The sequence below is a fragment of the Saccoglossus kowalevskii genome, chromosome 10 (assembly GCF_978046115.1).
Source record: "Saccoglossus kowalevskii chromosome 10, keSacKowa6.1, whole genome shotgun sequence".
NCBI classification, from domain to species: Eukaryota; Metazoa; Hemichordata; class Enteropneusta; family Harrimaniidae; genus Saccoglossus; species Saccoglossus kowalevskii.
In genome coordinates, this window is record NC_140650.1 from 35,216,586 (window position 1) to 35,240,809 (window position 24,224).

The 24,224-nt window shown below is 34.6% G+C and overlaps 1 protein-coding gene and 1 long non-coding RNA gene across 2 annotated transcripts in view; one reads left to right on the plus strand and one right to left on the minus strand.

The window, feature by feature from the left end:
* The window catches only part of LOC100370762 (rho-related BTB domain-containing protein 1-like), a 100,783-nt gene that overhangs the window by 41,328 nt on the left and 35,231 nt on the right, over nucleotides 1–24,224 (plus strand). The window lies entirely within an intron of this gene.
* Nucleotides 20,050–21,868, minus strand: LOC144352134 (uncharacterized). Its single transcript, XR_014930738.1, has 2 exons — nucleotides 20,574–21,868; nucleotides 20,050–20,295 (listed from the first exon to the last, which is right to left on the minus strand). It is a non-coding gene; the product is annotated as an uncharacterized LOC144352134 (long non-coding RNA).

Here is a 24,224-nt window from a genome sequence, read left to right on the forward strand (position 1 = left end):
TTGAATTACAATTTTACAAATATATTTACACACAGTCATTGAGATGCACATGTATTCCTATAACCCAAACTTTTTGTTTGAGAGTTATCATGTCTCTTCCAAGAATAAATGCATTTCTCAAGCAAACAAACCCATATTCACTGGCAATCCTTGAAGATCTTCACCTACCAGGGGTAATTAAATGTAAAATGATTCATTGAAGTTCACAAAAATGGCATCAGATGGCAGTTTGTGTCTTGGGTGATTGCATTCACATCTCGTAAATACATATTATCGGACATTCATGCATATATGTGCATAGGCACTCTTATATTACAATGAAAATTAACAGGTATCAAGGGTTGAAATTAAAAATTAAAGTTGCCTGTCAATTGGACAATTGAAGAATAAAAGTACCTGTCCCAATTTATGATGTACATGTACCTGTCCCTCACAATTAAGACATATTATTTAAATTAAAATTCTTGGCTGATCAGCAATTTTCTGTATATTGGCAACTTTGGCCTAATTTATTTGGTCAGATTTATATTCACCTGTTCCAATTATACATTGATCTGTCACAGCTAAATCTTGTTTGTAGTCATTTTAATAAATTCCATAATTCATAGTTTTAATTCATGACACATTCCCATTGTACAATGTACATACTCATAACTTGATCAAAATTTGCAAAATAATAATTTCTAACAACCTAAACATTTTTATTTAGTTGTGTATATTCACATATTCCACAGTGCAATCCTTTGTAGTTCAGTGTTATGTACTCTTGGTTCAAAGGTTATTATCTATATACGTCACACTCCTCAATGTGATTGACGTATGCAGGTAATATACAGGTCTATGTAAATAAAACTTTAGCATAAATTGTGGGTAGCTGACTGATCACACGTACATCAGTTAGTAATCTATAGGTATGTATATATTTTGTCCTCTAATATTATCAACTATAGTCAGAACTCTGTAACACTTTGTAGCTATAGCTCATAGGTTTACCAAAATTATTTGTGAATATTAGTCAAACTGCAAACTTATTTAAATTGAATATAACAAAATATATAATATATATAATACAAAAACAATAAATTGTTTATACATGTATATGTATATTTATGTCACATTTACAATGATATTAATATCATCATTGTAATTATATCCACTGTGGAAATTACTGAAAAGTTCAAATTAATAATCAATTAAAATTGTTTTGTATAATGTAGATTTGCATTGAGCATGCATGCATGGGTCTACCTCAAGGGTAATTATTGCATGGAGGAAGATGCATTTGAGGGGTGTTCTTCTGGATTCATGTATTATAGTGGCAGACTTTCCATTTGGAAAATTTCACTTTTGTGCTGCATGCAGAATGTAGTGAAGGGTGCATAGAGGTCTTCATAATATGTAACAGGAACTTTGATCATTTCTTTAGTACAGCCTGAAGATTAGAAAACACACACACAATTATACACTGTTTGTTGTCAGGAAATTGAAGAATTCTCTGTGTTTTCCAACACTTTTTATCATCTCTATAGCAATTACTGTGTTTGCATTTGAGAATGGTTTCAATTTTAACTGTAATTTAATTCTCCTATGAGCATAAATTTTTAAGCTCTCTTCACCTGCATTTCACTTCTTTCATTACACATTTTATGTCTACTGGATTTAACAATCTGTTAACTATTGTATCAACATTTTTGAATTGACAATTTCAGAAATAGAACACTGTGCTTAAACCACTGGCTGGGATTCACTAATGGATGTTACTTCCAGAAAAGTGCTTGTGTTTGACTTTATGTAATTGTCGTAATTATAGGATGACAGTCACACAGCCACTGCCAACATGGAATATTTTTTTCTCTTAAGTTCCTTACATGTTACCATATATATATATATTATTGTATATACATGTATATAGGCACAACTAATAGACTAACTACAGTATTGTCAGTATTATAGATGAAAGACTATAATTGATCAGACTTTCTTTAGAGGTTGTTACGCAAGCACGGGAAATGAGTCCCAAGCAACAATAACACACACTAAAAACGCAAAGGCTCATGGGCAGACCCTTGCTTCAAGTCTTGTAAACAATGACACGCTATGGCCATCTGACGCATACACAGGTGATGACTCCTCTGCTTTAAGCATGTTACTTAAACAACCTATATATCATCTGAAAGCTTAGATATAGTTGAATACAGTAGTGCATATAGAAGTACCAATAAAATATACTTCCAATCAGGATGGTCTTAGCATATGCCAATGGACATAAAACAAAATAGTGGGATGTCAAATTTCATATATGCAAACAATTTCACATATTGTTGAGCCTTTTGTATTATTCCCATCTTGCAGTTTGTAATAAAAGGGTCAATTATTAGTAGCTGAGAAATGTCATAAAGATGTTAATTACACTGAAATGTTCCTATAAAAGTCTGTGTGCTGCATATTAAACTAAATATGCTTTTATTTTGCCATTCTTAATATGAGTTTAAAAGCATTAATCAAAGTCATCTTCCATTCTATGCTTTGAGGCTATCTACTGTCATGCTGTATTGTATCCTGCAACTCATTTATTCATAGCAATTTCAAGTTTGAATTTTACAAAAACATTTTTTTTAGTTCACAAATGAAATATCATATAATGTGATTAATTATTCATGAAGATGTTAAATTAGAACAGAATATTTATTGACCGACATACATAGCATTGATATATGTTTGCAAGGTCAGTAAACTACCTTAGGATTCACTGAAAAGCTTCAGCTATGTAACATAATGCAGTTTGAGTTCATCAGATCTTTATCGTCTATACACATACGTTGTCTGCATTTGATTTGCTTCTCCCACTGAACATGTATCTATGGTTACATCAATCCCCTTTTTAGTAAGATCTTGTATTTGTGATAAATGATATAGCGCAACACTATGATGTAATTTGTTTGCCTTTGCCAATCAGGTTATGGATATTTGCCAAAAAACAAAACAAGCTTGAATAAGGATCTTTGACAATATTGTTTTATTGACCAGGATTAATACATTTTAGTAAACAATGCCATTATTTTTTTCTTTGGCTACAAAGGTCCTCAGCAACCAGTCAAATCATATGCATGAATACATGTATGTATGCAAAAACTAGTGTGTTCTCATGTACCCACATGTCAGGTGATCTAGTATCATTTCTGTGATTTGTATATCAATTTATGTGCATTAATACATAAATCTGAAAGCCTCACCAGATAGACAAAATGAATGGGGGAAAAAACAGTGTTGCTGAGTGATGTGTTAAAATGTGATTCTGAAATATTAGTGGAGATATCCCAGTAGTAAGAGCCATTATTTTGTTGTCGTTTATAATGTATTTGCCATCTTGTTGTCAATTCAATTTGAAGACTTATGTAAGATTGTATTTTGTATACTCAAAACCCACTCAGGTTGTATTTGTATGCAAATTCCAAAAAAATCCTTTATCTGACAGGAGTGACAGGTCATAATGTAATATAACACATATTTGATAAAACTACTTTGAACTGATCACTGTGTTCAGAGGTCATTATTTCACAATGAGCCATGACTGCCTTTACAGTATGATATTTTATTTTTAACAATTAATAATATTTATTCTAAGACACATCAGAAGCTTTGGCCTTGAAATTATATGGCTTCAGAATACTGAAGTTCAAACCCTCCATGATCATATCCTGTTTCCAATATACCTGTGGTTTCTTTGCGTGCAATTATAAGCTTTGTGGTGACAAATTACAGTGAAGCCTAAGTTTTTCAATGCAATTAGGTATATTGATGTTGGAAATTAAAAAAATATTTAATGGGTGTTCTCAGGTAAGCCTCAGGTCATCTTGGTTTTCAGCTTCTTTAATGAAAAGGTACAAACATGTATTACATTCGTATTTAAAATAAAAATACCATATTTGCTCTATTAGAAGCACATCTTTCCACATTAGTGCGTGCTGTAGTAATGAAGGAAATAAGGAATATACATGTATCAAACATTTTTGTTTTCAAGTTCATGAGCTATTTTGTGTTTTATTGCCTGGCTGTAAGATTTCCTAACAACTTATTGTAATGCATATACCCACACCCTATGCAATTTAACCATTATATGTAGATAATATTTGGCATCCTTATTATTTGATATGTCCATGCACTTCTCCTTCTGGTTTAGTCAATAATTCTTCACCACTTATTTACCATAATACCATTTGTCGATATTCTCATTCAATTTGGTGTAGATATAAAATAAATGTTGGCACAGTGCTGCTGAATGCCGACATTCATGAGACTATTTTTACAAAATAAGATTACTTGTGAAATGACGTCTAAATGAAATCTCAGTAATTTGATTAAACTTGCTAGATCCTTCAGCATTTCTCATTAACAAATATTCTACACTATTTGCCATATTAAAGTTTAGGAGAGCTCTCTCAGCCTGCATTGAATCAAGTAAATGAAATTAAAGCATTGAATTGGCTATTTATTTTCACCAGTGTGACAACACTGAGGTTATAGATACCTACATTAAAGGGTGGCGGTCGTCATGCAGCATGTGTTTGAATTTTGTGTAAACAATGTAAATTTGGACGAGCTACTGCGTACTAGGTACAAATAAAAGATATTTTTGATAGTGGACTACCTATGGAAAATTTCTTAACAAATTTTGCAAATACATTTTACAGGTAAACTGTAAAGCCAGTAATTTAGCATGTATTTTAAAATTAGGTAGACACCCTATTTTACTGACTAATATAAAACAAATGATAAAATATTGGCTAAAAATAAAAACAAACAATGAAAACGCGCTAGTCCATGAAGCATACAGACTTGGCATAGAGATGGATAGTAAAGGTATACTTAATTGGGTATCTGGTATCAAAAATATTTTGCACTATCTGGAAATGGATAAATCATGGGAAAATAATGATCTAAATTATAACAGCAATCTAATCAGCACAATTTGCATTAAACTCAAAACAGTATTGGAAAACAAGAGTCAAGAACAAATGTATGATGATAATAATAAAAACCAAAATCAAAAGAATAAGCTGCGTACATATAGGCTGCTAAAAAAAAATTGCCAGTACGAATATTATCTAACAACAGTAACTAATGCAAAACATAGAGCAGCATTAACAAAATTGAGAATTAGCACCCATAATTTAGAAATAGAGAAAGGACGATACGAAAAAATTCTATGCAGTGGTAGAAAGTGCACTGCTTGCGACCAAAATGAGATTGAAGACGAAATGCATTTCTTACTTGAATGCAAGCTGTATGAAAATGAGAGAACTGAAATGTTGAAGGAAATAAATTTAATACATTGCAACAACTCAAATACTAATAAATTGATTACAATGCTAACAAGCAATAACAGCCAAAAAATAGCAAAACTAGCAAGCTACATCAGAATAATTGTTTCAGTGCCAAGGAAAATCATTTCAAAAAACTACCAGCTGCTTCTAAACAACTAAACTATTTCTTTTTAGCTTCGTTGTCGTCTGTGTCAATGTTTTACTTTTTCGACTTCTTCTTGAAAACTACTAGGCTGAATGTTTTGATACTTAGTGTATATATACCTTGGGTAGACCTCTTTTAGATTCGTTCATTTCATGTTGATATCTTCAATTCTCTAATTTTGGTGAATATTTTTGTAATTTTTGGTAAAAATGATATTTTCAACTTCTTGTTAAAAACCGCAAGTCCAATTGCTTTGATATTACATGTATAGGTACTACACGTGGACCTCTCAGATTTGTTCAATTTGTAATATCTTCAATTCTCTAATTTTAGTGAATATTATTGTAATTTTTGGTAAAAAGTGATATTTTCGACTTCTTGTTGAAAACTGCAAGTCCGATTGCTTTGATATTACATATATAGGTACTACATGTGGACCTCTCTCTTGTTAATTTCATGGTGATATTTTCAATTATCTAATTTTGATGATTATTTTTGTCATTTTTGGTGAAAAGTGATGTTTTTGACTTCTTGTTGAAAACAATGATATCTTCTGTTCTTTAACTGAAATGTGCATTGCTAACAGCAGAGCTATCTCAGCCGACAGGCTGCTTGTTTTTATTATTATTATTCTTTTCAATTTTAGTGCTTCCATTTTGTTACTTTCTCAGTTTTTCATCTTTATTGTAATTTTCTTTTTCTGAGTCAATATCCAAATAAGGATACGATCATGCAATAAAGATTATGGGTTCCATATCAAAACAAGATTTGGCGGAACTTCCATGCCTTTTAATATTCATGGTTTGATTAATGAAATATGCTGACAGTTGGATGGACAGAATGTTGTATTACATGTGTATAATTTTTTAAAATGATCTTTGAAATCTGCTTAATTACGTATTCAATCATAGTCACTCTCTTTAACTTAATGCATACAGTCATCATGTAGTGCAAACATACAATGTGTTATACTTGCTTATATGTCGTTTAGATTCCATCAAGCTAGGAGTAAATTGACAACTGTAGCACGTAAGGAGCTTGATAGACTGCCATTTTGTTTGATGAGGATGATCTTCCAATAATGTCTGATTGCTCTGATACATTAAATTTGAGGGTCTCTAAGGCATAAATGTTGAATACAAATTTACCTGTTGACGTCCTGGTTTAGGTTTTTAGATATGACCAACACAAAGATAACTGCAGACTAACTGATTTATTTGAAAACTCGAGAGATATATATACACACGAAGCCGATAGTCAATTGTGATTAATAACTATACAAACAAGAAAGATTAATTCCTTAATTTTTTCAATATTATGAACCTTGAATTATCAGCTTACTGCAACTATTCAAATTGATTCAAGTGATTCTGGTCCAGGATATGCAACTTATTCAACAGTTATAAAACTTATGCTTATATTATGTAGACGAGCAGTTATATTCCATATTTGGGCATTCAGTATGACATCATACATGTAGATATTGTTAATTTCTTGTGTTAAACCTTTGAATACCATATTATTTCTGGCCAAAATTTTGCAACATTTCGCATATTTTTTTTCCTCATAATTTTCTTGTTCATTTTAATTAATTACTGCAACTATTCCGATTAATTCAAATGATTCTGGTCCAGGATATGCAACTTATTCAACAGTTATAAAACTTATAATTATGTAGACGAGTGTTATATTCCATTTATTGGACATTCAGTATGACATCATACATGTAGATTTTGTTAATTCTTTGAATACCATATTATTTCCAGCCAAAATTATGCAACATTTCGCTTATTTTTTTCATAATTTTCTTGTTAATTTTAATCAAATGAACAACATTTTCCATATCCTTCAGATTTTGAAAAATTGGATGTTTATTTTTATGTGAATGGTAAAAAAGATGACTTTGATATATGAGTGTGTACTAGTGCAGCAATGTATAGGCTATCTATTATGTGTAATTCACTGATTTTTAATAAACTATTAAAATGTCATGTGATATAATAGAAGCTATAAGAAATATACATTTTGAAAGAAAAATTGAGATGAATAATGTACCATATGGTATTGTTAGCTTCAGAGTTCATTACCAGTGTGATCTTTAATTTAAAACAGTGGCAAGTTTTGACAGGAATACTGCTGGTATCTTTTCAATTAAGTAAAGAGGAAAGAAATTCCTGCAGGTTTCATCAAAAAGGTAATCCATACCCTAGCTGCCACTGACCTGTATATATTTGTTCATAGTGTTATGAGAAACTCTACTTGATATTAGATAATATTTATACTTCCAGGCATATGTGTAGGAAACCACTGTTAACATATGGTATATTTCACCGTGTTTTTGTTCATCTACATCCATTGATCTGTACTACCATATTCATGGCCATTACAGGGGACTACTTGATTCGTACTGTCATATGGTGACATTCATGGCCATCCTTTTTACTGGTTTCATGATTTTAAGCACATCTTCTGATATTCAGGTATTATGGGATCAAACATTGTCTATGAACCCATACTTTGTTTGCATTGCAGCTTTCTTTTCGATTTCACAGTCTTTGAAAGTATTGGGAAAATTAAGTTCAAACTAAATTGAACAAAATTACTTATCAAATTCATAACTGTAGTTTTCTTTATTTCCACTCAGGGTATATAACATTTATGTTCCTGAATAACTAAATTAGCACTAGCAGTTGATATATAAATCTTAAAAACACAAATGTTAAAATATTTTCCATGCCACACGTCAAATTGAATATTTTGCCCAAAATGAATTCCGTGTAACAAATTCTACAGTATGATCTATTGTAATTGTACTATAAAGCCGCACCCGAGTAATTCATTGATTATTATTTCATACAATAAATAGACAAGCAGTTAGGTCTAACTTTTATTCTGTTGAACCTTGTATATCTAGTGTAAATAAAATTTAATGTTTTATATTGAACGTTATAATCTTCATATTAATTACCTTTTGCATATTAATTTAATTAACAATTTTTATTTGCTCAAATTAATTGATTCTTGGAATGCTGCTAATTAATTGTTTAATACTGTATACATGTAACTATATAATAATTAGCTGTGGACATATTGGTGATTGTAACATGTCATGGACGGGGCACAAGACCAATGATTGGGTTCTGCAACAACTAAGGACCAAGTAAATGCAGATGATAATGCAGATAAACAAAAAAAATGGACTACTTCAGCCACACCAGCTGACACAACAGCCTGAAGAATACCATCATCCAGAGCAGGAAAATAAAGCAGAGGGGTGATGTGTAAGGACCTGGGTAGTCGACATAAGGAAATGGTTAGGGAATAGCCTGAAAGAATGGATGAAAAAAACAAAATCTGTTTGAGTTCTGAGTCATAGCAATCCAATCTTGAGCCATTTGATCAGAAAGAGAGATAATAATAATTATCTTTGTAGTTTATTGCTGGGATACATTTGTACCACAGTATCCAGGTTTGTACATGTAGTTGAGCACTAAAAGTCATCCATTATGCTCAGGAATTCAGTGGCATCCAGTGTTTGTTTATGTGAGTCGTCATATATAAAAGTATCAATGAGAATAAATAATTAAGCTTTTATGAAAAAAAACATATTCCAGGTATTCTTTGCATAACAAAAAGATTTCCATGAGCTGTTAAAATGTACTTAATACATTTTGAGGGATTGCATATCACAAGATGACAGATACACCCTATCATGACAAGGGTTGTGTCGTGTCATCATTTCTTATAAAATAAATTGATCTGGGAATGGAAATGTGTGTCAGTATGGTTATAGAGACGTTGATGTTACAGACTGTTTTGAAAAAAATAATGTTTGGTTCAACTTGTTCTCTTGTTCCTTACATTTAATTCATGTAAGTCTACAGGTACTACCAGTGTATAACAATATACTTACAATATAACCCATCCATCAAATTCCCAACACTGATGATAACTGTGGCATATTGGCCTTTAACTGTTGACAGCTATGTCATATTGGCCTTTAACTGTTGACAGCTATGGCATATTGGCCTTTAACTGTTGACAGCTATGGCATAGTGGCATTTAACTGTTGACAACTGTGGCATAGTGTCCTTTAACTGTTGACAACTATGGCATATTGGCATTTAACTGTTGACAACTGTGGCATAGTGTCCTTTTACTGTTGACAACTGTGGCATATTGGCCTTTAACTGTTGACAGCTATGTCATATTGGCTTTTAACTGTTGACAGCTATGGCATATTGGCCTTTAACTGTTGACAGCTATGGCATAGTGGCATTTAACTGTTGACAGCTTTAACATATTGGCATTTAACTGTTGACAGCTATAACATATTGGCATTTAACTGTTGACAGCTATGGCATAGTGGCATTTAACTGTTGACAGCTATGGCATAGTGGCATTTAACTGTTGACAACTGTGGCATATTGGCATTTAACTGTTGACAGCTATGTCATATTGGCCTTTAACTGTTGACAACTGTGGCATAGTGGCCTTTAACTGTTGACAGCTGTGGCATATTGGCATTTAACTGTTGACAACTATGGCATATTGGCCTTTAACTGTTGACAACTGTGGCATAGTGGCCTTTAACTGTTGACAGCTGTGGCATATTGGCATTTAACTGTTGACAACTGTGGCATAGTGGTCTTTAACTGTTGACAACTGTGGCATAGTGGCCTTTAACTGTTGCCAACTGTGGCATATTGGCATTTAACTGTTGACAACTGTGGCATAGTGGCATTTAACTGTTGACAGCTTTAACATATTGGCATTTAACTGTTGACAGCTATAACATATTGGCATTTAACTGTTGACAACTGTGGCATATTGGCATTTAACTGTTGACAGCTTTAACATATTGGCATTTAACTGTTGACAGCTATAACATATTGGCATTTAACTGTTGATAACTGTGGCATATTGGCATTTAACTGTTGACAACTGTGGCATAGTGGCATTTAACTGTTGACAGCTTTAACATATTGGCATTTAACTGTTGACAGCTATAACATATTGGCATTTAACTGTTGACAACTGTGGCATATTGGCATTTAACTGTTGACAGCTATGGCATAGTGGCCTTTAACTGTTGCCAACTGTGGCATATTGGCATTTAACTGTTGACAACTGTGGCATAGTGGCATTTAACTGTTGACAGCTTTAACATATTGGCATTTAACTGTTGACAGCTATAACATATTGGCATTTAACTGTTGACAACTGTGGCATAGTGGCCTTTAACTGTTGACAGCTATGGCATATTGGCCTTTAACTGTTGACAACTGTGGCATAGTGGCCTTTAACTGTTGCCTACTGCGGCATATTGGCATTTAACTGTTGACAACTGTGGCATAGTGGCCTTTAACTGTTGACAGCTTTAACATATTGGCATTTAACTGTTGACAGCTATAACATAATTGGCATTTAACTGTTGACAACTGTGGCATAGTGGCCTTTAACTGTTGACAGCTATGGCATATTGGCATTTAACTGTTGACAACTGGCATATTGGCATTTAACTGTTGACAACTGTGGCATATTGGCATTTAACTGTTGACAGCTATAACATATTGGCATTTAACTGTTGACAGCTATGGCATAGTGTCCTTTAACTGTTGACAGCTATGGCATATTGGCATTTAACTATTGACAGCTATGGCATAGTGGCCTTTAACTGTTGATAACTATGGCATAGTGGCCTTTAACTGTTGACAGCTATGGCATATTGGCATTTAACTGTTGACAGCTATGGCATATTGGCCTTTAACTGTTGGTAAATTGGGCATAGTGGCCTTTAACTGATGATAACTGTGGCATATTTGCCTTTAACCGTTGACAGCTATAGCATATTGGCATTTAACTGTTCACAATTGTGGCATATTGGCATTTAACTGTTGACAGCTATGGCATATTGGCATTTAACTGTTGCCAACTGGCATATTGGCCTTTAACTGTTGACAACTGTGGCATATTGGCCTTGAACTGTTGACAGCTATGGCATATTGGCCTTTAACTGTTGACAGCTATGGCATATTGGCATTTAACTGTTGACAGCTATGGCATATTGGCATTTAACTGTTGACAACTGTGGCATAGTGGCATTTAACTGTTGACAGCTATGGCATATTGGCCTTTAACTGTTGATAGCTATGGCATATTGGCCTTTAACTGTTGACAACTGTGGCATAGTGGCATTTAACTGTTGACAACTGTGGCATATTGGCCTTTAACTGTTGACAACTGTGGCATAGTGGCATTTAACTGATGATAACTGTGGCATATTTGCCTTTAACCGTTGACAGCTGTAGCATCATGGCCTTTAACTGTTGACAACTGTGGCCTTTAACTGTTGACAGCTATGGCATATTGGCCTTTAACTGTTGACAGCTATGGCATATTGGCCTTTAACTGTTGACAACTGTGGCATAGTGGCATTTAACTGTTGACAGCTATGTCATATTGGCCTTTAACTGTTGACAGCTATGGCATATTGGCATTTAACTGTTGACAGCTATGGCATATTGGCATTTAACTGTTGACAGCTATGGCATAGTGGCCTTTAACTGTTGACAACTGTGGCATATTGGCATTTAACTGTTGACAACTGTGGCATAGTGGCATTTAACTGTTGACAACTGGCATAATCGCCTTTAACTGTTGACAGCTATGGCATATTGGCATTTAACTGTTGACAGCTATGGCATATTGGCATTTAACTGTTGACAGCTATGGCATATTGGCATTTAACTGTTGACAGCTATGGCATAGTGGCCTTTAACTGTTGATAACTATGGCATAGTGGCCTTTAACTGTTGACAGCTATGGCATATTGGCATTTAACTGTTGACAGCTATGGCATATTGGCCTTTAACTGTTGGTAAATTGGGCATAGTGGCCTTTAACTGATGATAACTGTGGCATATTTGCCTTTAACCGTTGACAGCTATAGCATATTGGCATTTAACTGTTGACAACTATGGCATAGTGGCATTTAACTGTTGACATCTATGGCATATTGGCATTTAACTGTTGCCAACTGTGGCATATTGGCCTTTAACTGTTGACAACTGTGGCATATTGGCCTTTAACTGTTGACAACTGTGGCATATTGGCATTTAATTGTTGACAACTGTGGCATATTGGCATTTAACTGTTGACAGCTATGGCATATTGGCATTTAACTGTTGACAACTGTGGCATAGTGGCCTTTAACTGTTGACAACTGTGGCATAGTGGCCTTTAACTGTTGACAGCTATGGCATATTGGCCTTTAACTGTTGACAACTGTGGCATATTGGCATTTAACTGTTGACAACTGTGGCATATTGGCCTTTAACTGTTGACAACTGTGGCATATTGGCCTTTAACTGTTGACAACTGTGGCATATTGGCATTTAACTGTTGACAACTGTGGCATATTGGCATTTAACTGTTGACAGCTATGGCATATTGGCCTTTAACTGTTGACAGCTATGGCATATTGGCCTTTAACTGTTGGTAAATTGGGCATAGTGGCCTTTAACTGATGATAATTGTGGCATATTTGCCTTTAACCGTTGACAGCTGTGGCATAGTGGCCTTTAACTGTTGATAGCTATGGCATATTGGCCTTTAACTGTTGACAGCTATGGCATATTGGCCTTTAACTGTTGACAACTGTGGCATAGTGGCCTTTAACTGTTGACAACTGTGGCATAGTGGCCTTTAACTGTTGACAACTGTGGCATAGTGTCCTTTAACTGTTGACAACTATGGCATATTGGCATTTAACTGTTGACAACTGTGGCATAGTGTCCTTTTACTGTTGACAACTGTGGCATATTGGCCTTTAACTGTTGACAGCTATGTCATATTGGCTTTTAACTGTTGACAGCTATGGCATATTGGCCTTTAACTGTTGACAGCTATGGCATAGTGGCATTTAACTGTTGACAGCTTTAACATATTGGCATTTAACTGTTGACAGCTATAACATATTGGCATTTAACTGTTGACAGCTATGGCATAGTGGCATTTAACTGTTGACAGCTATGGCATAGTGGCATTTAACTGTTGACAACTGTGGCATATTGGCATTTAACTGTTGACAGCTATGTCATATTGGCCTTTAACTGTTGACAACTGTGGCATAGTGGCCTTTAACTGTTGACAGCTGTGGCATATTGGCATTTAACTGTTGACAACTATGGCATATTGGCCTTTAACTGTTGACAACTGTGGCATAGTGGCCTTTAACTGTTGACAGCTGTGGCATATTGGCATTTAACTGTTGACAACTGTGGCATAGTGGTCTTTAACTGTTGACAACTGTGGCATAGTGGCCTTTAACTGTTGCCAACTGTGGCATATTGGCATTTAACTGTTGACAACTGTGGCATAGTGGCATTTAACTGTTGACAGCTTTAACATATTGGCATTTAACTGTTGACAGCTATAACATATTGGCATTTAACTGTTGACAACTGTGGCATATTGGCATTTAACTGTTGACAGCTTTAACATATTGGCATTTAACTGTTGACAGCTATAACATATTGGCATTTAACTGTTGATAACTGTGGCATATTGGCATTTAACTGTTGACAACTGTGGCATAGTGGCATTTAACTGTTGACAGCTTTAACATATTGGCATTTAACTGTTGACAGCTATAACATATTGGCATTTAACTGTTGACAACTGTGGCATATTGGCATTTAACTGTTGACAGCTATGGCATAGTGGCCTTTAACTGTTGCCAACTGTGGCATATTGGCATTTAACTGTTGACAACTGTGGCATAGTGGCATTTAACTGTTGACAGCTTTAACATATTGGCATTTAACTGTTGACAGCTATAACATATTGGCATTTAACTGTTGACAACTGTGGCATAGTGGCCTTTAACTGTTGACAGCTATGGCATATTGGCCTTTAACTGTTGACAACTGTGGCATAGTGGCCTTTAACTGTTGCCTACTGCGGCATATTGGCATTTAACTGTTGACAACTGTGGCATAGTGGCCTTTAACTGTTGACAGCTTTAACATATTGGCATTTAACTGTTGACAGCTATAACATAATTGGCATTTAACTGTTGACAACTGTGGCATAGTGGCCTTTAACTGTTGACAGCTATGGCATATTGGCATTTAACTGTTGACAACTGGCATATTGGCATTTAACTGTTGACAACTGTGGCATATTGGCATTTAACTGTTGACAGCTATAACATATTGGCATTTAACTGTTGACAGCTATGGCATAGTGTCCTTTAACTGTTGACAGCTATGGCATATTGGCATTTAACTATTGACAGCTATGGCATAGTGGCCTTTAACTGTTGATAACTATGGCATAGTGGCCTTTAACTGTTGACAGCTATGGCATATTGGCATTTAACTGTTGACAGCTATGGCATATTGGCCTTTAACTGTTGGTAAATTGGGCATAGTGGCCTTTAACTGATGATAACTGTGGCATATTTGCCTTTAACCGTTGACAGCTATAGCATATTGGCATTTAACTGTTCACAATTGTGGCATATTGGCATTTAACTGTTGACAGCTATGGCATATTGGCATTTAACTGTTGCCAACTGGCATATTGGCCTTTAACTGTTGACAACTGTGGCATATTGGCCTTGAACTGTTGACAACTGTGGCATATTGGCCTTTAACTGTTGACAGCTATGGCATATTGGCCTTTAACTGTTGACAGCTATGGCATATTGGCATTTAACTGTTGACAGCTATGAACAGCGTCCGGATAACTTTCGGAAATTCCGTCGCGTTTCGGAAAGATTTAATTTTCACAACTTTTGAATATTTATTCATACTTTTAGGCTAGTGAGGAGGTTATAATAATTTTTCATTTCACTTTAACTCTGTTTTTTTCACCCCTCAGACCCCTTTGAAAAGTCACTTCTGGCCATTGTAATGGCCACTATCTTTTTAATGGCCAGAATACCAACCAGAAATTTTTTAATGGTCAAAATATTGGCCAGTATTTTCAAACTGGTAGTTATAATGACCACTATTTTTACACTGGTCAGAATAATAGTAATTTTTTATTTAATGATGGAGTGGGTGACAATCTATTTTTTTAATGGGTATTATAATGATCATTTTATTTTTCATTACATGAATAAAATGGTCATTTTTTTTTTCATGTCACAGATATACCCGGTAATGGCACATGGGGATTGACAGCTCTCCTCTTTTTCCTCACTCGCTTCAGTTTGCTTCAATTTTAAGCCAGTACAAATTGTAGGTAAACGTAAAATACAAGATTTTGAAAAATTTGAAATATGGAATTATATAGTATAGTATAGTATATTTTATTTGACACTAAATAATATATTTTGTTACATTATCTGTGGTCAAAAGACATTATATATCTTGAAAAAATATAACGTTTTGGATTAATTTGTTTTTAAAATCACAACAAATCATGCACTTGATACTGTTGACTTAATAATATATAGTATAATGCAATAGGTTATTGAACATAGAAGATGACCCGTTTTCAAAATTCTGTCTAGACCCTTATCACGGGTGCTAATGAAGTGTGTGCAAACATTGAGCCCAGGCTAATCACCCAAAATACCATTGTACTTGATGTCCATTTGAAAATTTAACTATTATATTCATAACTATTCTTATTCATAACGATACTAAACTTGACAATCAATACAAGCACATTCTGTGACATTATTCTTGAGATAAAAATGGACTGACAATGAGACTCTGTACTACATCCTGTTCTTATAAAGGCAATATCAAGCATTTTAATACCTTGAACAAACAAACAAGACATTCACTACTGAACCTTTGAAAAGTGTGCAACCCCAAAAATACTCAGCAACTGACTTTCCACCAAAAAAAGTCACATAAACAGCTGGTTACTCCAAAAAGTCACAGGGAGTTACTCCAAAAAGTCACATAAACAGCGAGTTATTAATCCGAAAAAAAGCCTGTCTTTATGAGTGGGGTTAAGCTCAAACATAAACAAAATTCCCATTTTAATAATGACAAAAAACTAAAGTTTAGTCTTCAAATACACCCAAACTATAACATTTTAAATTGAAATACTTAACCAGTAACTTTTCATAACGTGTGTGATTTTAAAGTGGCTAAGACATAGTCAACTAAAAAATACCCATGATGCTCTGCTTTATTTTTATATTTTGCTATTTTCTCTATTATGAATGGTTTAATGTGATATGAAAATTATCTGTGAAAATATTCCACGACTACTGCATGTGTACAAAACGGTGTTGGGTGGTTCAGTAAGTTATATGGGGGGGGGGGGGTCTAGCATAGAGCTCCATGTGTGTAGCTAGCTACTTAGCAGTGAATGGCATGTTTGTTTGTTCACGGTATTATAATGCTGCACAATAATAGTGTTCATGCTACATGAAGTACTAGCTAAGATTTTAGCTGATGTTTGCATTTTGACTAGACCCAATTGCATCCATGCATTGGGAGGGCCAGTCCTTAGCACGGGCTAAGGGGCGATGTTTACGAACGCAAAATTTCTGCTGCTGACATGCATTCAAACTAAGGAGCGCCTGTTGTTAGTTCCACTACCAATGGTCCCAAACCATCCTCTCTGCCCTGCGGCTGCCATATTATCGGCCTTCCTCATTACCCCTGGCCCCCCCTGAGAACCCAGCCTTTTGCTACCCCCCCCCCCCCCACCCAGTCACTGCCCCAATTTTTACCAAGCGTCTTGTCTCCTTGCTGACACCTTTAGTGTCTGACATCTCGCAATTTTCCACCCACAGCTTTCGGCGGGGAGGGGCCTCATGGGCATTACGGTCTGGTATCCCATCTGAGCTCATAAAATTGTTAGGTGATTGGAAAAGTGATGCTTTCCGTAAATATCTCCACCCCTCTTTTCTACTCCGTCTTGAAACATCACAGCGCTTTGCATCCAACCTCCCTACTCACTAATGGTGTTTGGGTATTTTGGGGAATTTCATTCGTAGTGTTTTCGGTTTGTAGTACATACAACAGTTACCAGTGGTCTCCCCTGGATCAGCCTTACAAGTGATTTATATATCACCTTTGAACTGTCACCTTTGACATTTCCAACGCTAGTTGTTAAAGGGGCAGACCACTGATTTCATCAGTAGTAGTAATGTGAGTTTTTAGATTAGTAATAAATACCCCCTACTGTACCCAAACACCGTCTCTGTGTGTACTATTGTGCTGCCCCCCTCCTTAACAAACCCAGATTTAAATGCTACATGAAGTACTGGCTAAAATTTTAGCTGATGTTTGCATTTTGACTAGACCCAATTGCATCCATGCATTGGGAGGGCCAGTCCTTAGCACGGGCTAAGGGGCGCTGTTTACGAACGCAAAATTTCTGCTGCTGACATGTTTCATTCTAATTTATGAAGCGAAGTGCACTGGAACACAAGCGTAGACAGACAGATTTATTTGGATGCACAGGAACAGTATATAACGGCGTTACAGAATGCAGAGTTTTATTAGTGCATGTCGTAGACAGCGAACCAAATTGGCGTTGTTGTATGCTCTACTACAGCGACCCAATCAGTGTGGAAGCGTGTACGGAGTAATTAATGACTGGTGGGATACTAGTAGACGACTTCCCCAGAAGTCGAAGATATGGTGTTTCGCATGCGCACACATGCCGTTTTGGAGTGTAACGTAAATTGCACATGTGATATTGCTTTTGAGTGTACCAATCAACATCACAAAAATTCCCTTCTAACAACTATCAGCAAACTAGTATCGGAAGCACCACAATGGTTTAAAAAAAAACAATTGAAAAAACTGGTGATGATATTAATGAAAAAAAATAAGCATTATAAATCAATAAAACATGGAAAAGGAATGAAAAAAAAAATATTAAGGGAGAAAAATATATGGTGGTTGTTTCGATAATTTGTGGTTGGTTTATTTCGGTTAACAGTGTAGTTATAGAACTGTACCATTGCTGTTTAATTGTTTGTTCATAATTGCTGCCTCCCTTGGGAAACAAGTTTGGGTGTTCTTAGCCAGTGCACAGACCCTCAACACTGTGGCCTGTGCTACAACTGTTGGGCCCTCCTGTGAGTGAACACAATTGGGTATAGCTGATATGCAAACATTTGGGATTAGCTTATATCTTAGCCTGTACTTGGTCAAAGTCCCTCTTATGACTATGACTTGGTGTAGCCTGAAACCAGACTACTGTGGATTAGTGATGTTTTGTAATGGATTACCTCCATGATGAGTACATTTAAATAACAATGGAAACTAGCATATCACTGGCAACACATACAAGGATTTTGGCAAATTTTCACCGTTTTGTATGAAACTATTTTCACAACAACATTAATGTTTTACAATAAATTATATCAAACATATGTATAATTTAGTAGTATTAAAACTTTTTAAGTTTTTTTGAATTAAGAATGCACCAATCTTACTAGGAATCTATTCAAATCTAACCTAATGTGTGCTATTAATAATGGCTCATCAAAGGTATTGAATTACTGAACACACATCTTTGCATAGTTTCCAAAACTAAAATATTATTTCATGCTCTGCCCCCTCTCATGTAACAGTTTGTTAAGAATACGTACATTATTTAAAATCATTTTAAAAATGTGACTGGAATGTCCAGGCCCAAACTTCTGCTGCTGCAACATCCGACCATTCCTGCATGTACATGCAATTGTTTCTCTGAGATTCTGCATGCAACCAGTTTATTTTTTGAACTGAATAACAGATTCCTAGAAGTTTATTTTGACATTTCCAAATAACACTATATATAATTTAACAATTTCAGGAATAGATTAGATTACTTGCTATTCCATTAGAAACTCTTACTTCCAAGTGTGATTTTCAACAAGCGTTCATATGTTTAGCTAACCAAAGGGAAACAAAAGCATAGTGACAGGAAGTCAACACAGCAGAAAGTATGACAAAGGTTTACACTTCAAAAATGACTGGAAAGTAAATAATTTATAACCAAAGACCATCTATGCATAAACAACTAAAGATCTGGGAGGTACAGCTTTGCAAAGTAAAAATGTCATATGGGGGGAGGGGGGTTAAAACATTGCTTCAAACACAGTCCCTCTATCACTGTGCTTCAAAACATCATCTTAATTATTCAGCTCAGTGTACAAACACATAAAGTACAGAAATTGGATAATTAATGAAAACATTAGACAAAACAAGAATATGTAAGCAATATTTTGTTTTGTTTTTGAAAAATCATGATGTAGTGCACAGCCATACAGACTGTTTTAGTGGATAATAATATTTTAGGTTTGCAATGTCATACTCCTCCAGATATTCATCAAGTTTTCTTGAGAGGCGATTAGCTTAAGGAGGGGGCTGTGCAAAATGTTTTTTCTCCTCTTTGTTTTTGTGCTATTCTTTTTCTAGTGTAAAATATTTTTTCTCAAAGATGTAGGCGTGTCAAATTTGTTCATGTTTTTGATCTCTACAGGATTTTTTCAATAATATTTTCCTGTTAATTATTATTAAGAAGATGAAAGATTGTGGAGTGAGTGTGGGTGTGTACAAAAGGGTCAGCAAGAAGAACTATATAAGATAGCTGAAAATCATGAAATACCAGATGAAAGATGTCACTTTTATTTGAGGGAAAACATAAAAAAAGGAATGTACAGTAACTCTACACACTTGGAACTTTCAAAATATGTGTGCAAATGTAAAACTGATAAACATGCAAATGCTAAACCATTGCATCCATCAATACTGGTTAAACTTTTTTTTCCCCTTAACGTCCATAAATTCTGGTTCTTCAACTTCTTACGTTCCATTTATATAGTATTTCCTTTTTTTAAATTGTCATTATCTGCAAAAAATAATTCAGATTGCTATTAGCTTACAATGACCAGTTTTTAATTAAGACACTTTGTAATCAATTTTGGAAACAAAAATTGGTGGTGTCTGTGTATTTTGGCATATTTCTGTCCTCACTAATAACAATGTGGATAAAATGACATCTTGTGATATGTCAATTTTTCCCCTATGCAACTCAGATATACTTCCAAAAAGATGATACCCGGTACATTCTGATTGAAAAAATATAAATATCAAATAAAACAGAATAACATCAAATTGTTTCCTAACCGAATATATTAAGGGGTTGTGCCATATATACACACAGTTCATCTCTTGAGAGACTAGAACAGTACACAGTCCCTCTGTGGACAGTACATTGCTGTACTTGGAACCTAATTTCTGAGAACAATAGGGGGATTTAACTTCCTACAAGAGACAAAAGAATGTTATGTAACAATGCAGCTGCATGATTTTGTCTTTCAAAGTAGGAAGTTGTGTACATACAAAATTATAGAGTCCCTCCACAATGGGAATGCCACCATGCATGTACAACTTCATCGATCCCCAGGTACTTTCACAAAATAAATAATTGTATTATAATTATGATCCAATACAATACCATATTTGCTCTAAAATTACATTTGTGGATACTAAATCATGAAAATATTACATATTTCGACCATTGAAGATCCCTGTAATTTACCTAAGCGCATGTGCTGCTAATAGAGTAATTATGTTAAGTGTAATATTGTTTCTATATTTTTTTTTCAAAATCAAAATAATGATATTAAAAATATAAAAACAGTTTAGTTTGAAAAGTGAAATAATGGTATTCAGATGGTTATGATTTAAGCATGACCTTAGAAAACAGGGTCATGCAACTTCTGTCTGAGACAATGTGCAATGTGGGTTATAACCTCCTGTATAATCTCATTAATACATATACATGTACCTAGAAGATTTATACATCTGAAACAGTTTTTACTAGTATTCCTATTAGTCAGTGTATAACAAGTGCACTATGCTATATCTGTTCTAAATATGATGAAAAATCCACTTGTTATAATGACACAAATTTCCACAGGTCATTGTTTACTTTTAGGCAGTTTTGTTTCCTTGCAGAGAAAACTTACCATTTTTGTTTCCCTTTCCTGATTTCATAGTGGAATAAAAATTGTTAATTTTTAGTTTCACTCGCATCAATAGAATGGACTTGGCTATTCAAGTTTTGATCAAATTTAATTTTTCTGATTATATTCCAACCACAAAATTGTCTCATTTTGTGTAGCTACACCCTGGCAGCCATGTTTGGCTTATGAAACAGGAGAAGATGTAACAGTGGTGTTGACATAGATTTATTATCAGTTTCTCTAAGGTGTTAATTTGGGTAGGGGGATTATAACTAAGGTTACATGAAAGGGGTAGCCACAGTAACATGTCCCTGTTCTCTAAGGTCTATGACTAAATATTTTTTTGTCCAAGTTGAGCAAGAGTACCCATGATCAATTTGGCTGAACCAGAAATGCCTAGGACATTTACTGACTGCATATTACACCTTCATTATATTTTGTTTAAGTCTTGCCCATTTGCCCCCTGTATCTTCAATAGTAGTGTTCATGCTACACAAAGTACGGGCTAAGATTTAAGCTAATCTCATATGTTTGAGTTCATGCACAGAAGGAAACAATGGTTAGCACGGGGTAAGGAACACCCAAACTTATTAAGAATAGGCAAAATCTGCAGAAATTTTAACTATGAGTGCTCAGTATGAGTAAGTAGGAAGGTTAGTTCTACAGTTATAAAACAATACCAAAGCAAATTCAGAAAGTGCAAACTGCAGAATAACAGGAAGTAGCACAGTATCTCATCATCGGTACATTTTTTCTTGAGTCAATCTCTCTATATGTGTTAGCGTTGATTGTCATGCAGGAAATGGCACACCAAAATAAAAAGTTATGAATATACATGTAGTAGTAAATCTCATAAATGAACATTAAATACAATGGTTTTTTTAGCCGAGCTAAGCGTTCATGCATGTTTTGTTTTGCCTGTGCTAAGGCTTTGGACTGACCAGATTTACTCTGTACCTAGTATTTCTTAGCCTGTATTCATGCAAATTTTTTTAGCACAGGTTAAGGTATTGGACCTCTTAGCCTTTGCTAAAGAGCTCTACGTGAATGCTACGAATAAGTGTCTTCTGTTTATTCCTACCTTAGGCGCATACATTTAGGTTCACTTACCTTTTATATTGATCTCTACAACTCATTCAAATCAAATTGGGCTCAAAGATGAGCAAAGAATATTAGATTTAATGGAAATTTAGTTTAAATCCATGCTAAATTAAAAGTTATTTTGAGTATGAGTTTTACTTTTTTCTTTTGTGCGCGAAGTAAAATGAACTGTTGCACACTGTAGGCATATATCATCTATACTAGTTTACAGGAAAAAGGGATTCTGTATGGTATTTGATGTTATGGGCATAATATATACATGTATAGTTAATACATGATTACTAAATTAGATTTCCCAGTGTACAGTACACTATTGCTGGTATTGTCTGAAGAGAAAAAAAAAACAATATACATAGTCTTCAAAAATTTAAAAAAACAAACATTTTGCAGTCAGTTAAATTATTTTATTAAAATAATTTGAAAACATTGCCATGAATGGAAACAAATTTACGTTGATGTTTTTTTGCAGATTTCAGGAGTTGGAAATAACCTTTGTTTATACTTTTCTTGTATTAACAAACATAGGAGCTAATCCTCATTAACACCTACTTGAGCTTGTTGTTTGACAATTATGAATAATAATGAAGCATTACTTACACAGTGTGCCATGACTGAACAAAAACGAAAGCCCCAAAAGACTATCCTGCTACATAAACAACAACAAAAGTATCTAATATTGTATTGAAGTCATTGTAAAATGGTAAAATAATTACAAATTCATACCTTGATGTGCCAGTTGCAGTACTGCAATCGTCCTATGATTCAACACCATCTAAATACTCCGCAGGTTATGCAGTCCACCAGCAGTCACTGGCATCAGCGTTACTATGAAATTTCACTGGAGATCGAGGCAATATTCGCGAAATTTCATTTAAGTGTACTTGGAAGCGCCAGTAAAACTTGGGAAAAATAAATTCCCACACGTATATTGAGGCTGTTTTCTGGGCCATTATATTTAGAGACATGAACAAAAATACTGGTCATTTTATGTATGTAATGAAAAATAAAATGACCATTTTACTGCCCATAAAAAAAAAATGTTCATCAACTCCATCATTCAAAAAGCAATTGTAATTATTCTGACCAGTATAAAAAACATGGGTCATTAAAACCACCATTTTAAAAACACTAGTAAATATTTTGGCCACTTAAAAAATTCTGGTCAATACTCTGGCCATTAAGAAAATAGTGGCCATTATAATGGCCAGATGTGACTTTTTAAAGGGGTCTGAGGGGTGTAAAAACAGTGTTAAAGTGAAATGAAGAATTATTATAACCTTCTCACTAACCTAAAAGCACAAATAAATATTCAAAAGTTTTGAAAATTAAAACTTTCCGAAACGCGACGGAATTTCCGAAAGTAATCCGGACGCTGTTTATGGCATATTGGCATTTAACTGTTGACAACTGTGGCATAGTGGCATTTAACTGTTGACAGCTATGGCATATTGGCCTTTAACTGTTGATAGCTATGGCATATTGGCCTTTAACTGTTGACAACTGTGGCATAGTGGCATTTAACTGTTGACAACTGTGGCATATTGGCCTTTAACTGTTGACAACTGTGGCATAGTGGCATTTAACTGATGATAACTGTGGCATATTTGCCTTTAACCGTTGACAGCTGTAGCATCATGGCCTTTAACTGTTGACAACTGTGGCCTTTAACTGTTGACAGCTATGGCATATTGGCCTTTAACTGTTGACA